At 39.7% G+C, this 15,592-nt stretch overlaps 1 pseudogene; it reads right to left on the bottom strand.

The window, feature by feature from the left end:
- Positions 1–7,959: 7,959 nt before the first annotated feature.
- LOC118653545 lies at positions 7,960–12,984 on the bottom strand (annotated as a pseudogene).
- Between the last annotated feature and the right edge of the window lie 2,608 nt (positions 12,985–15,592).

The following is a 15,592-nucleotide window of genomic DNA, read 5'->3' as shown; positions in this document are numbered from 1 at the left end:
TTACCATTAAACCAAAAAAATTAATATACCTAGGAATAAACTTAACTAAGGAAGTAAAAGACTCCTACTCAGAAAACTACAGGATGTTGAAAAAAGACATAAAGGAAGACATAAACAAATGGAAGAACATATCGTGTTCATGGATTGGTAGAATCAACATCATTAAAATGTCCATACTAATGTATAGATTCTATGCACTACCTATTAAAATACCAATGGCATATTTCCCAGACCTAGAAAAACTCTCCAAAAATTCGTATGGAATAATAAAAGACCCCAAATAGCCACAGCAATCCTGAGAAAGAAGAACAAAGTAGGGAGGATCACAATACCAGATATCAAGCTATATTACAAAGACACTGTCCCAAAAATTGCCTGGTACTGGCACAAGAACAGACATAGAGACCAGTGGAACAGAACAGATAACCCAGAAATTGATCCAAGTCACTATGTTCAATTAATATTTGGCAAAGGAGGCAAGAGCATACAATGGAGTCAAAATAGTCTTTTCAATAAATGCTGTTGAGAAAGTTGGACAAACACATGCAAAAAAATGAAACGACCACCATCTTATACCATGCACACAAATAAACTCAAAATGGATTAAGGACTTAAACATAAGATAGGAAACCATAAAAATCTTAGAGCAATCCACAGGCAGCAAAATATGAGACATATGTCATAGCAATATCTTTACCAACAGAGCTCCTAGGGCAATGAAAACTAAGGAAAAAATAAACAAATAGGACTACATCAAAATAAAAAGCTCTGCACAGCAAAAGAAATTGTCAACAAAACAGCAAGAAATCCCACTGCGTGGGAAAACATATTTGCCAATGTCATATCTGATAAGGGCCTAATCACCAAAATTTATAGGGAACACATACAACTTAACAAAAGGAAGATAAACAATCCAATCAAAAAATGGGCAAAGGATCTAAATAGACACCTCTCAAAAGAGGACATTCAGAAAGCCAAGAGACATATGAAAACATGCTCAAAGTCACTAATCATCCAAGAGATGCAAATCAAAACAACAATGAGGTACCATCTCACACCTGTCAGACTGGCTATCATCAACAAATCAACAAACGACAAGTGCTGGAGAGGATGTGGAGAAAAAGGAACACTCGTGCACTTCTGGTGGGAATGCAGACTGGTGCAGCCACTATGGAAGACAGTATGGAGCTCCCTCAAAAAACTAAAAATGGAACTCCCATTTGACCCTGTGATCCCACTTCTAGGAATATATCCCAAGAAACCAGAAACACCAGTCAGAAAGGATATATGTACCCATATGTTCATAGCAGCACAATTCACCATAGCTAAGATCTGGAAACAGCCTAAGTGCCCATCAGTAGATGAATGGATTAGAAAACTGTGGTACATCTACACGATGGAATACTATGCTGCTGTAAAAAAGAAGGAACTCTTACCATTTGCAGCGGCATGGATGGAACTGGAGAGCATTATGCTAAGTGAAATAAGCCAGTCAATGAAGGAAAAATACCACATGATCTCACTCATTCATGGATAATAAAGACCATTATAAACTTTTGAACAAAAATAGATACAGAGGCAGAGCTGCCTCAAACAGACTGTCAAACTGCAGCAGGAAGGCCGGGGAGGGTAGGGGGGCAGAAGGGGGTGGTAAGAGATCAACCGAAGGACTTATATGCATGCATATAAGCATAACCAATGGACATAAGACACTGGGGGGTAGGGGAGGCCAGGGGATTGTCAAGGGCAGGGGAAAAAAGGAGACATATGTAATACCCTTTGTAATACTTTAAGCAATAAAATAAAAAAAAGGAACTCCTACTATTCACAACAGCAAGGATGGACATGGAGAGCATATGCTAAGCGAAATAAGCCAGTCAGAGAAAGATAAATATCACATGATCTCACTCATTTGTGGAATATAATGAACTAAATAACCTGATGAACAAAAACAGATCCAGAGACAGAGAAGCACTGATCAGATGTTCAAACCTCAGAGGGAAGGTAGGGGAGGGTAGAGGGAGGGGGTAGAGAACAATCAAAAAACTTGTATGCATGCATCCTATATAATAAAGTAATATGCAAATTGATCCTCACACCCTTGCGCCATCACAAGATGGCTGCCTTCATGTCATCACAAGATGGCCACCCCCACATCATCACAAGATGGCCACCCACATGTCATTATAAGATGACCACCCACACATCGTCACAAGATGGCCACCATAAGATGGCTGCCCCCACGTCATCACAAGATGGCTGGCAAGGGAGGGCAGTTGGGGGCTATCAGGCTGGCAGGGGAGGGCAGTTGGAGGCAATTGGGCCAGCAGGGGAGCAGTTAGGTGTCAATCAGACTGGCAGGGGAGCGGTTTGGGGGTGATCAGGTTGGCAGAAAGGCAAGTGGTTAGGAGCCAGCAGTCCCGGATTGTGATAGAGATGTCCCATATTGGGCCTAAACTGGCAGTCGGACATCCCCTGAGGGGTCCCAGATTAGAGAGGGTGCAGGCTGGGCTGAGCGACACCCCCCAGTGTATGAATTTTGTGTGGTGGGCCTCTAGTATAAACATAACCAATGGCCACAGACACTGGGGTTGAAGGCATGTGCTTGGTCGGGGAGGGAGTGGCCAGGGAGAGGCCAATAGGGGAAAAGAAGACATATGTAATACTTTAATCAATAAAGATTTAAAAATTTAAAATAATTGCTCTTGATGAACAATTTAAGGCCATTTTAAAAATTGATCAATTGATTAAGTTTTTATGTTAAATAAGAAAACCCAATGGCAGAGATAGTGTGTGAGAAAGGGTACTCTCATACATTTCTTTCTTGTGAGAAAACTCAATAAAAAGTGTGTGTGAACCTTAGCTGATTTGGTTCAGTAGATAGAACATTGGCCTGCAGAACAAAGGGTCGTGGGTTTGATTCTGGACAAGGGTACATACTTTGGTTGCAGGCTCTTCTCCAGCCTGGTCCCTGGTCAGGGCTCATGTAGGAGGCAACCAATCAATGTGTTTCCCCCACATCTATGTTTTTCTTGGTCTTTCCTTTTCTCTTCCACTCTTCCTGAAAATCTATAGATATTGTCCTTCCCGCTCTCTTCCACTCTCCCTAAAAATCTAGAGAAAAATATCCTCAAGTGAGGATTAACAACACCACCAAAAAAAAGTGTGTATTTGTGGGGAGGGATTGTCTGAAAGTAATAATTTATAGAAATAAGGGGTGTTAGTAAAAAAATGTTTCACTTAAAAAGACTGAAATCCAGTAAATTGACAAGTTAGAAATAATTAATTGATTGATTTTTTTATATTGTCACTCAGCAATTTAGGATTCAGGAATGTCTGATTGACTGTAGGAAATAGCTTTGTTGTTGCATTCATACCTTTTCTGTCAAATAGAAACCCTATATCCCTCTTTTCTCTCACCCCATGACCAAAAACTGTCCTATTAAATTAATGCCTACTAAAAGAAGGAATTTGTATACTTTTTGAAAGGCATTATAGAGTTGATTGCATTTATTAAGCTTATTGAATTATGAATTTGATTCCAACTATGAATCAGAAAGTTAATTAGCATCCCTGACCTTAAATTTCTTCAACTGTAAAATGGGGGTAATAATAGTATATATGACAACATTTGAACAATTCTTGACATGTGATTAATGCTCAGTTAATACTAGTTAGTATCTTCTATTTTTTTCTGTTAAGAGCCAAGAAGGCACTACAAAGAATTTCAATGGAGTATAAATCACAGACGCTGGTATGATTGATTGATAAATAAGTAAATAAATGAGGATGGAGACTAGAGGAAGCATAAGGAAAGGGTTATAGTAGTAATGTTAACACCAGCTGCAGCAGTGGTAGGTTCAGAGTGAAGGTGGAAGATCAGGCTTTGTTACTGATAATAAATAGAGGCAATCTGAGGGAAAATTAGTTTGGGAAATTTTAAGCTCAAGAAATTGAAGCTGAAAGAGAGGCTTGTCACAGATTGCAAGTTACAAAAGGTAAACCTGCCTTTGGAGGTGATATGCATATAGATAAGTTATGACTAATTTTTGTGATATTCACACAATAATTTTTGTGAGTAGTTCTACCCAAGAAATCTTTCTAAATAACTGGTAAGAAAATATGTATGTCAGATTTTTATCATGTATTTACTTCTCTGCCTTTCCTCCAGCCATTGTATCATACTACTCATTTGCTCTGTTTTTTCATTTCCCAGGAAAGTCTTACCTTGGACTGCAGAGTGGGGATTTTGATGGGTGATACCAAAAATATTACTGACATCCTCAATAGAGAATCAGGCTAAGGGCAATATTATTAGCTTTATTAAGGAAACTTAAACATAAGTGTGGTAAATGACCAAGGATACACACACACACACACACACACACATATTGTGACAGAACAACCAGTTGATACACACCATTTGTTTTACTTAGAAAATTGTAAATTACAGGACTTTAAAAATAATCTAATCATTCTTCAAATGAATAATTTGCTGCATTCTAATCATTTTAGGATTTCTGGGAAACAAAAAGAGCTATATTTCAATTAAGTTTGTTTGTAGGTAGGTGTACATTGTTCAAATAATTAGCATTTCTAAGTCAATAATATTCTGAGAGTTATTGTAAAATAATGTCATTTATTAATTATATTTATAATCCATCTACTGTTTATGGCTGCTATTTATTCTATTAAATGTTCTATGAGCTCATGATTACATGTTCAACTTTTGGAAAAATAAAATCATATATGATCTGATCATAAGTCCATGCTGCTTCAATTAGAAAAAAAAATGTGACTATAAAGCAGCCCATTGAACAAAAATGTTGATGGTACTTACAATATTTGGATCCTCAGAAAATAATACTTGATGTTTTGAGAAACAAGTCTGACAAATATAATAAATTTGTATAATACTGTGTACTCATGTAAATCTGCTTAACTTAGTTATATAGTTTGGCATCTGTTCCTTGTTTTGTAATAAATTATATTCATTTTAAAATCATTAAATATTTTCTATTCCAGAGTGATTTTATAAAGCCTTTTTGACTGCTTTATCTCCCACTTCATTTCTTTTAATCCCTACACAAACTGGAAACTACACAAAAATGACATTGTTGCCTTGACATATTACCATATTATAGACATCAATAATTCCCAAAGCCAATCCTCACTGCGGTGATTGAAATTTCCAGGATGATATCAATGGCACTTAAAAGACCTGGAAAAGTGATAGATTGTAAAGGTTGTACTTTAGTAATCTAATTCAGTCCCATAAGGACATGAAATAACTCACCAGTATATCCTGATAAGTAATCTAACAACCTAACTGACTTTAAAACCTCAACTACTGTCAGATGACTCTCTGAGGAAAACAATGCTATTTGTGGTATTCAAAGAGCAAAATAAGCTAAAATGAAAAATAACCTGGTTAACTGCATATAAATAAACAATACATGATAGAACTAGCTATAGATTCAGTAGTAAACAGTGCAACAAATTAGCCCTATTTGCTAAAGCTTATAAAATAAGTGAATTTTAAAAATATTTGGGTTATTATTAGGTACAATTCTCTCACTAATAATTTAAATCATTATTTAATAAGTGAGATATAGTCAGACAATTTTCAGTTTTTCCATCTGACCTTAGTTCTGAAGCTATAGGTATAAACAAAAATAGAAAAAATTAAATCTTAATATTGTATGTCATTTATGGATGCGACTATGTTAAACATAGTGTTTTTAGACATTTTTCTTGTCTTCTGCTTCCATGAAATAAAATTTTGCAAATAGAGTTCCTTTAGCTATTTTTTGAAGCAAGGATCCTAATGGTTCACCTTTTACTGTTTGGACTATCAAAATAGCTTAACATTGAATAGAATTAAACATATCAATCCAATTCCAGCACAGAATTAAATGTTTGACCCATATAATTAAATAACTATTACCAGAGTTCCAAACAATAGAAAAGAGAATTTATTATTTATTTCATAAAAGATTCTTGATGCTTCTATTTCTACTTAGGACATGTATTGTTCAAATATAAAGCTGAATATAATGATGCCAAGATAAGTCATTATTCAGTCATATTCCTAAATATTTCAATTATGTAGTAAATGTCATTCTTTCCTTATCATTAGTCATGTGGATGTAATGAATTATAGTCGGCCTGAAAATATCCATAGATAGTTTAAAGTACTCACTTTACAGAATATCTAACCAGAAAAGTGTCTCCATTTGATATAAAGTTTGGTATTATCATAGAAATTAATATGTCATTTTTTTTCTTCTCAAAAAATTTTACACTGTAATATAATCACATGTTTTATAAAATTACAAGAGAAATTGTTTTATGTGGCAAGTACTAAAATGGAATGATTTATTATTATAAATTTTCCATTTTTATTGAGTAATATTAGTATTGTATGAGCATGCTCAAGGAAAAAAACATATAAATAAATATACTATATCATCTATAAGAAAATGTCCAAGATACAGCATAACAATATTGTCTCATATTTCCTAAATATAAATTTTCTTAAATAATTTTCTAAAATCAATGAGAAAAAAACAAGTTGGTATATTCAAATATTTATTCTTTACAAAGAGAACCATACAACTAAAAATTTTAGACTATAATATTATCAGAAAATACAGGTATTATATTTCTTTTTAAACAGGCTATTATAGTTTTTTACTGTCTATAAATAAAATACATAAAAATTCTTTATTACAGAATGCTTTATTAACATCAGAAGACAGTCTTATGACATGATCTATGGTTGATTGATTTGCCTGAAAGCCACTATAATACTGAGGAAGAAGATTATTCTTCTCTAGAAAGAATGACAGAATATGATAAATTATTTCTTCTATCGTCTTACATAGCAATGAAATTAAGGCTATCAATTGATAAGAATCCAAATCAGGAGATGATCTTTTATATAAAGAAATAAAAAATGCAGAGATGGCTTTCTCATTTTCTGAAACTTACAATGCTAAATATATAATACTAAAAATATGATGATGTATGCAAAAATAATTGGAACTTGGCTGACACAATTTTGAGCTCTTGACCTTTCCATTGAAGCCTAAAAATCTGAAACATGCTTCAGATTCAACTTTAGATGTTTTATACTGTTTTCTATCTGAAAGTTAAGCTTACATAAATATAATGATTCACTAATGTACGTTCAGCACCAATTCATATTTTAAATAATTTGATAAGATGGCAGTACAATAAAATATTTACCTGAAACTATTTTTTATATCTATTGAATAAATTGCATATATTCACGTTTGTCATAGACCTTAAAGATTCCTTCTTAAATTACAGTTATATATTCTGTATCGAGTTAATATGTCAAATTATCCCCATGTTTCGTGCCCACAGCAACCCAGCAGGGCCAGCGAGGGTGCACCCCGGCTCCCACTCCAGGCAGAACTGAGCTGGACCATGGTGGGTGGGTACAGCAGGGCCTGGCATTGTGCCCTTCTCCAGCCTTGCATCAGGATCAGGGTCAGGGCTGGGGGCAAGCAGATTGCAGTTTCACTCTGAGTTCCATACTCAGCCTAATTTTGGTTGCAACTCGTGGCTTTTCCTGGCTGCTTGGAGGTCCTTTGGGTGGGTGCCTTGGTGGAAAGGCCGGAGAAGTGCCCACAGCTGCCTGATTGGGCACCTCTCCAGCCCATAGCCTCTGTCCTGCCACCTGCAAGCCTGGCCCCAGGCAGAACAGGCCCCCCTCAGGACTACTTTGGTCTCAGCACTTGGTCCTGGATTTCACCAGCCTGAGTTTCTTCCCCTGGTATGTCTGACCTGAGTTTCCCAAAAACCCCAGCCGATGCTGGCTGTGCTGAGCCTCATTGAAGAGTTTTTCATGCAGTAAGGAAGAGCCATCTGGGACCCTCCTCCACCTCCCTCTCCTCATCCCCTTCTCCTCTTCCTCCTTCCAGCCTATGATCACTTCTTCTCCAGTTGCTCCAGCAGTGGGTTGCCTTCTGAGTCGGGGGCTCTTAACGCTGTCGGTCCTGACGATGCAGGTGGGGCGATGCCGGCTGAGCATCAGGATGAGCTGCTTCCGCTCCTGCTTTAGCTCCTCCATCTGGGTTTTCAGCTCTGCATTCATGAGCTCCAGCCACTCAGATCCCCCCTGCAGAAACTCTGTCCTCTACTTCTTGTTCCGGCATCGGGCTACTGTCACTTTGTTCTTTTCCCAGAGCCTTTTCCTCCACTCCTCTTCCTCATCTAGCTCACTTTTTACAGGTCAAGGCCTCTTGCCCAGTTTCACCTCCAGGAAGTGCAAAGGGGCGAGCATGGACCCAATGTTGTGGATGTCAACATATTTAAGCTCCTCTGCAGTCAGGGCTGAGCTGGGGAGTCCGGTCAGCGGGCGGAGCCCTGTCAGAGAGCCCGTAGTCATGGAACGGTCTGGAACAGCCGTGGGCAAACTACGGCCCTCGGGCCGAATCCGGCCCGCTTGAAATGAATAAAACTAAAAAAAAAAAAAAAAAGACCGTACCCTTTTATGTAATGATGTTTACTTTGAATTTATATTAGTTCACACAAACACTCCATCCATGCTTTTGTTCTGGCCCTCCGGTCCAGTTTAAGAACCCATTGTGGCCCTCGAGTCAAAAAGTTTGCCCACCCCTGGTCTGGAATCTGCCCAGGCATCATAGCAGGAGTGGCAGTTCAGCCCTGCAGAAGCCACAGGCAGAGGTGGCGACCCCTGGCACTCAGGAGCCACTGTGGCACCAGCCCCGCCCTGCAGCGTCCACCACCCCAAGCTCCTCCCATCACAGCCACTAACCTTCCCTCCAGCAGGCAGTGGTGGGTGGCCTGGGTCTCCCTCTTTGAGGCGTTCAATCGTGTGGGGCTCTGCCTGCCTGCCTGATTGCCCCTAACCACTCTTCCTGCCTGCCTGCCTGATGGCCCCTAACCACTTGCAAGGGGCCTTGGTGGTTCTGGTCTCTTGTCATTCTGGGTCTCTTGCCATCGCTGGGCTTTTAGTATATAGGATGTCCATTTTGTCTAGGTTGCCCAGTTTGTTGGAATAAAGTTGTTCATAGTATATTTCATAATCATTTGTATTTCTGTGGATGTGTTGTTACTTCACCTCTTTCACTTCTAATTTTGTTTATATGGGTCCTCTCTCTTTGCTTCTTGGTGAGCCTGGCTAGAGGTTCATCAATCTTGTTTATCCTTTCAAAAAAAACAGCTCTAGGTTTTATTGAACTTTTGCATTGTTTTTTGTTGTTGTTGTTGCTGTTGTTTGGTCTTTATGTCGTTTATTTTCACTCTTATCTTTATTATTTCCTTTTTTGTGCTTACTCTGGGCTTTTCTTGTTGCTCTCTTTATCATTCTTTGAGTTGTAGGGTTAGATAATTTATTGCCATTTTTTCTTGTTTTTTTGAGGTAGGTCTATAGAGCTATGAACTTTCCTCTCAGGACTGCTTTCACTATGTCCCATAGATTTTGAGTTGTTGTGTTTTCATTGTAGTTTGTTACCAGGATGCTTTTTTATTTCTTCTTTGATCTCTTTGGTAACCAAATCATTGTTCAATAGCATGCTATTTAACCTCGAAGTGTTTGACTTTTTTTTCATTGTTTATATTGTAGTTGATTTCTAATTTTATGCTATTGTGATTTGAGAAGATGCTTGATATGATTTGTATCTTCTTGAATTTGGAGAGACTTTTTTTGTGTCCCAATATGTGCACTTGAGAAGAATGTATGTTTTGAAGCTTTGGGTGAAATGTTCTAAAGTGTCAATTCCATGTGATCTGAGTCATTTAGGATTGGTGTTTGTTGATTTTTTGTTTAGAGGATTTATCCAGTGGTGTTAGTGGGGTATTAAAGTCACCTACTATGACTGTATTATTGTGGATCTCTCCCTTGATATCTTCCAGAAGTTGTTTTATGTATTTGGGTGCTCCTGTATTGGGAGCATATATGTTTACCAGTTATAGCCTCTTGTTGAATTGCTCCCTTTAGTATTATGAAGTGGCCTTCCTTATCTCTTATTATGGCCTTCACTTTGAGGTTTAATTTGTCAGATATAAGTATTGCTACCCCAACCTTTTTTTTTTTTAATTTCCATTCACTTGAAAAATTTTTCCCATCCCTTCACTATCAGTCTGTGTGAGTCCTTTGTTCTGAGGTGGGTCTCTTGTAGACAGCAGATACATGGGTCGTGTTTTCTTATCCATTCAGCTACCTTATGTCTTTTGATTTTAGCATTTAGTCCACTTACATTTAAGATTATTATTGACCAGAGGCCCAGTGCACAGATTCATGCACCAGTGGGGTCCCTCAGCCTGGCCTATGCCTTCTTGCAATCTGGGACCCACCAGGGGATGTTGGACTGCCAGTGTTGGCCCAATCCCCAATGTCCAGACTGAGGGACCCCACTGGTGCATGAATCCATGCACCAGACCGCTAGTAAGCATATAAAATCTTTGGTTAATCTCTTCCCGCCTTTCCCCCTCCCACTTTCCCTCTGAGATTCATCAGTTTGCTTCATTTTTCCATGCCTGTGCATGGAGCATCTGCTCCCTGGTGGTCAGTGCGTGTGATATCAACTGGTCAAATGGTCGAATGGTCACTTAGGCTAATATATATATATATATATATATATATATATATATATATATATATTTGTTTATCACCAGTGTTCTTTCTTCCTTTCCTATTTCTTCTTTTTACAGCAGTCTCTTTAGCATTTCTTGCATTGCTAGCTTGGTGGTAATAACCTCTCTTAGCACTCTTTTAGCTATGAAGCTCCTGAGTTCTCCTTCAATTTTGAATGATAGCTTTGCTGGGTATAATATTCTTGGATTCAGTCCCTTGCTTTGCATCACTTTGTATATTTCATTCCCTTCTGGCCTGATGTGTTCCTGTTGAGAAATCAGTTGATAGTCTAATGAGAGATCCCTTATAGGTAACTTTCTGTCTCTCTCTGGCAGCCTTTAAGATTCTTACTTTGTCATTGGTGTTTGCCAGTTTAATTATGATGTGTCTTGGTGTTGGACTTTTTGGCTAATCTTGTTTGAAACTCTGTGAGCTTCTTGGACTTATGTGAGTTTTTTTTCCCCCAAATATCATTGAAGTTTTCTGTCATTATATCTTCAAACAGGTTGTCTATTCCTTGCTCAGTTTCCTCTCCTTCTACCACCCCTATTATGCAGATGTTGTTTAATTTTGTGTTGTCCCAAAGCTCCCTTAGGCTCTCCTCCTCCTTTTTAATTTTTTTTCCAGTTGCTGCCCTGCTTGGGTGTTTTTTCCTACCTTGTCTTTTAGTTTTCTGATACAGTCCTCAGCTTCTTCTAGTCTACTGTTGATGCTTTCTATTGTGTTCTTTATTGCAGCTTTGTCATTATTTCTTCTTAGTTCTTCATTTTCTCTTGATTTTTACACATGTTGTTGAATTTGTCTTCCATTTTTCAGCTTCCTTAGGACCATTGTTCTGAATTCTTTCTCTGACAAATTGCTTGCCTACATTTTTTTTTACTTCCTTTTCTGTTGATTCCTTCTTTTCTTTCGTATGGGGACTGTTTCTTTGTCTCCTCATTTTTGCTCCTCTCAGGATGTCTGGTTATGTGGCTCACTCTCTACCATGTTGACCAAAAGGCACAAAATAGAACTCGACAAGATACAACACAGAGGGAACAAAACACGAATATGTTCATGACACCTATAACCCCAAATAAAGGTGACCACAAGAGAAAAGAGAATTAAGGGAGAGATAAGAGCACAAAAATGATATTGAGAAAATGAAAAATGGTAAGGGAGAACAGAAAAAGAAGAAAAAAGAAGGGGAAAAATATATGTATATGGGGAGAAAACTCCAGAAAAACAACACCTAAACCAAAAAATGCAAACAGTAAACACCCAGGAATAAAGGGTGCAGAGAGCTGAATATGAAAAGGTAGAGCTTATTGCCAGAAGGTAAGATAAAGAAATTGAATGAAGGGGGAATGGCCACAGTTCAGTATAAAGGAGGTAGAAAGAGAATGAGTGTATAAGAAGAAAAGTAAAAAACAAAATAAAAAATAGTAATAATTAAAAAATAACATTATATATATATATATGTATATATATATATATCTCCTATATAAGAAAAGCTTAATATGCAAATTGTTCAACCAGGAGTTCAACCACTCCTTATGACATGTGCTGAGCACCAGGGGTGGCGCAGAACATGGCAGGCATCCATGGTGCTGGCAATGGGTGGCAGTGGAGGCAGTGCCAGCCCCAATGGGCCCCAATGAGAGCAGGGCCACAGTGGGATGGTGGAGCAGGTGAGCGGGTAGTGCCATGCTAAGGTGGGTGTGAGTGGTGGCTTGATCACCCCACTGCTTACCTTGCAGATGGTGACCAGTGGCAGCAGTAGGGGGCAAGGCTGCTGCCTGGCTCCCATGTGCTGAGGGAGCCAGGCTAGTGGCCTGGCCCCTACCAATAGCCCCACAGACAGTTACCAGTGGCTGGCAGGCCCTGATCTCCCAATCAGGCCTGGCCCCAACCTGGGACAGTGAATTGGGGGTTACCAACCTTCCTTGGCACCCAGGCAGGGGGCTGAGACCTCTCACTGGCTAACTGGGGGTGGGGGTGATGGAGACAGAGGTGCGGTGAGAATGTGAGGTGTCTGCCAACCTCACTTCACTCCCCCTTCTACCCTCCCCCCGGGACGCCAGGGCTCATGCCAGGGAAGCCACCATGCTCAGGTGCCGGGCGCCCATGAGGAGCCCATCCTGCACCCACACAGATTCTTCCAGATGAACCAGGCCAGAGCCACCAGGACCATAATGGCCAGTCGGGCTTCCTGTGGGTTTGTGCAGGAGCTGGTCTGCAAGGCTGGCCGGGAGAGAGCATACTATCTACCCGGTTTCTGTGCAGTGCTGCTGGGCGGCCCAGAGGCCCACACTGGACCCCAGCCCATGGAGTCTGGCTGTGCTCACTGCATCTCCGTGTGGGGACTCAGGCATTGTGACTCAGGCAGAGGGGGGCACATGGAGTCCCAGGGGCCCAGATGCTGCCCAGAGCCCAGAGATCAGCTAGGATCTGCCCTTCCATGACAGATGCTCATGCTTTGATCACTAGCCAGGCCTAGGGACCACAACCATACATGAGTTTTGTGCACTGGGCCTCTAGGATATATATAAAATTTAAAAAATTTCCCCTTTCTTTAATCTATCTATATATTCTTCTATTTTTGGAAAGGAGAATAGAGAGCAGATTAGCCTTATTTTGATGATTGAAACTAATTAAGCTATTAGAAGAAGAGAGCAAGAGAGGGGAGGAAAAGCAAAAGCATAAAATAAAAACAAAAACAAACAATCAAACAAACAACAACAAGAAGAAAAAAATGACTAGCAGAGAAAGAGAAAAGAGAAGGTTGCATGGACTTGGAGCAGGGGAGAGGAAATTAGATATATTAGTAAGCCAACAGAGACTGCTGTAATAGAAATACATCAATAAAGTACATAAAGAAGATCAATTTTAACTGGGGATAAAAAGAAAGGATAGAGAAAAACTAAAGTAGGAATAGGAGATGAGAAGCAGGGCTTAAAAGGGAGAAGTGAGGAAGAAAAGGAAAAAATGAGAACGTAAAATAAAGATTAAGAAATAGAAATAAAAATAGAATGTAGAACACTAATACAAAAAATTAAAGATTAAAATAATAACAATAAGAAGAAATAAAAATAATAATAAATAACAAAATAAAGAAAAATTTAGTTTCTTAAGTAAAAGATAAAAAATAAAAAATTGAAGTAGTGAAGTTCATTTGATTCAGCTCAGTTTTAATGTCCCTCTCTACTGTTCTGCCTGGCATGTCTCAGTTTCCTGTCAGGTAGTCAGCACTGTGTTGAAGTTCCCAACGATCCACTGCTACCCTGTGTCAGATGCCACAGCCTTGGTTTCAGGCAGGCCAGATCAATGTGCCAGCTTTGTTGTTCTGCCTGCTTTCAGTCATATTTACACAAGTGTCTATTTCTGACAGGGTCTCTCGGCGGCAGTATTGCTGTATTATGGCCCCTCAGTCCAGTCCCTGAAGGCTCCCTGGGGATATTCAGAATCTTTGTTTCCCTGTCTAGCTCAAGGCTGACTGTGGCTACACCTGGGAGGAGGAGCCTGGTCTTCAGGAGAAAAATGTCTGTTTGTTCAGGGTTGGAGGGAAGGGACTGTCCCAGAGCTGGATTCCAGGTCTCCTCCCCCTGCTTTGCTCTGCAGCCTCCAAAAAATCACCTCTCCCTGCATTGCAGCCTTAGTGAGTGTTTGTAATTGAAAGATCCTGTGCACTGGATTTATCGAGTAAAAGAAAGGAAAATATAAAGACAGAGCAACTGCTGCTGTGCTTCTCTCTCCTCCCAGAACTGCGCAGCCAGTGAAGAACTTCAGGCTTCCTTTCTGGGCACAGCCTCCCATGACTGTGGGCTTAGATATATAGTCCTCCACTGCCAACAGCCCTGTGGACCCCCTTCCACAGTCGAGTGTTAAGTGTGTCCCCAAGGGACGCAGACTTGGTGCAGAGCATTTTCCTTCTGTCCTTCTAGTCCCAGCTGTGCATGTCTCTCCAGCCCAGGTCCCCATCCTACCGTTCTCCAGGCAACCTCTGATCTTTCCAGCCATGGATTGCCTCACCAGCTGTGTTTAATTCGCCAATTCCAGGTGGATGTTATTCAATTCAGTGTTTCTTCAATCTGCTCTGTGAGAAGGTGCCCAACCTGTCTGCCTATTTGGCCACCATTTTGTCTCCCCCTGGACAAACATTTTATGAGCCCTTGCCTGGGGAGGATAGAGTCTCAGAGTTCTTGGGTTCACAGCCAAAGCAGCAGGTCCCTGGCTGGTGTGGCTGTAGGGTCCCAGGTGGTGTCTGAGGGCTCCCCGGGTGGAGGTGAGGCTGGGCTTCCAAAGTCACAGCTTCCCTCCCCTTCAAGATGGTGCAGTCTCTATAGCAGAGTTGGCTGCCCTGGAAGAGATTGCAGCAGTAGGAGAGGCTGCCTGGTTAGGGGAGCCTTGTCCACCAGTCCCCAACAGTCCTTCAGAATATAAGTGTCCCTCACTCACACATACACACATGCCCCACACGTCCATGTACTCTCCTTTAGCTCCCTCCCTCACTTACACTCTCTCCTTCACTGCTGTCCTGTCGGCCACAATCTTGGATCCCTCAAACCTTATGAAATTTAGAAACATCATTATGTATATAAATTATCAGCACAGAATCCTGGAGATACAAGGAAATCAACTAAAGTTATTTTTTTAAAATATATGTTTTAGGGGGCTCTTGATAATTACTTTAAAGTAGTGATCAATTCTGTTTAACTCAGCCACACTTCTGAGCTACACTTATGGTTATTGATAAGCCAATGGTGAGGGTCAAATTAGATAAGTTTATTCTTTTACATAAAAATGTTGATACTATTTTAGAGTTAATTAAAGTACAGTAAACAAAACAACAATTTATTATAAACTTTAATTCTAGTCCATCAATTTCTAAGTATAAATCACAACTTTTTAAGAGTCTTGACTAATTAAAACTGGGCTTTCTTCAGTTTACTCACAGCTAAGAAAAATTTGGAGCACATTAGG

This window comes from Myotis myotis, unplaced genomic scaffold (genome assembly GCF_014108235.1).
Source record: "Myotis myotis isolate mMyoMyo1 unplaced genomic scaffold, mMyoMyo1.p scaffold_m19_p_4, whole genome shotgun sequence".
Taxonomy (NCBI): Eukaryota; Metazoa; Chordata; class Mammalia; order Chiroptera; family Vespertilionidae; genus Myotis; species Myotis myotis.
Note: the sequence above shows the minus strand (reverse complement) of the source record. Positions and strands in the feature narration are given on the sequence as shown.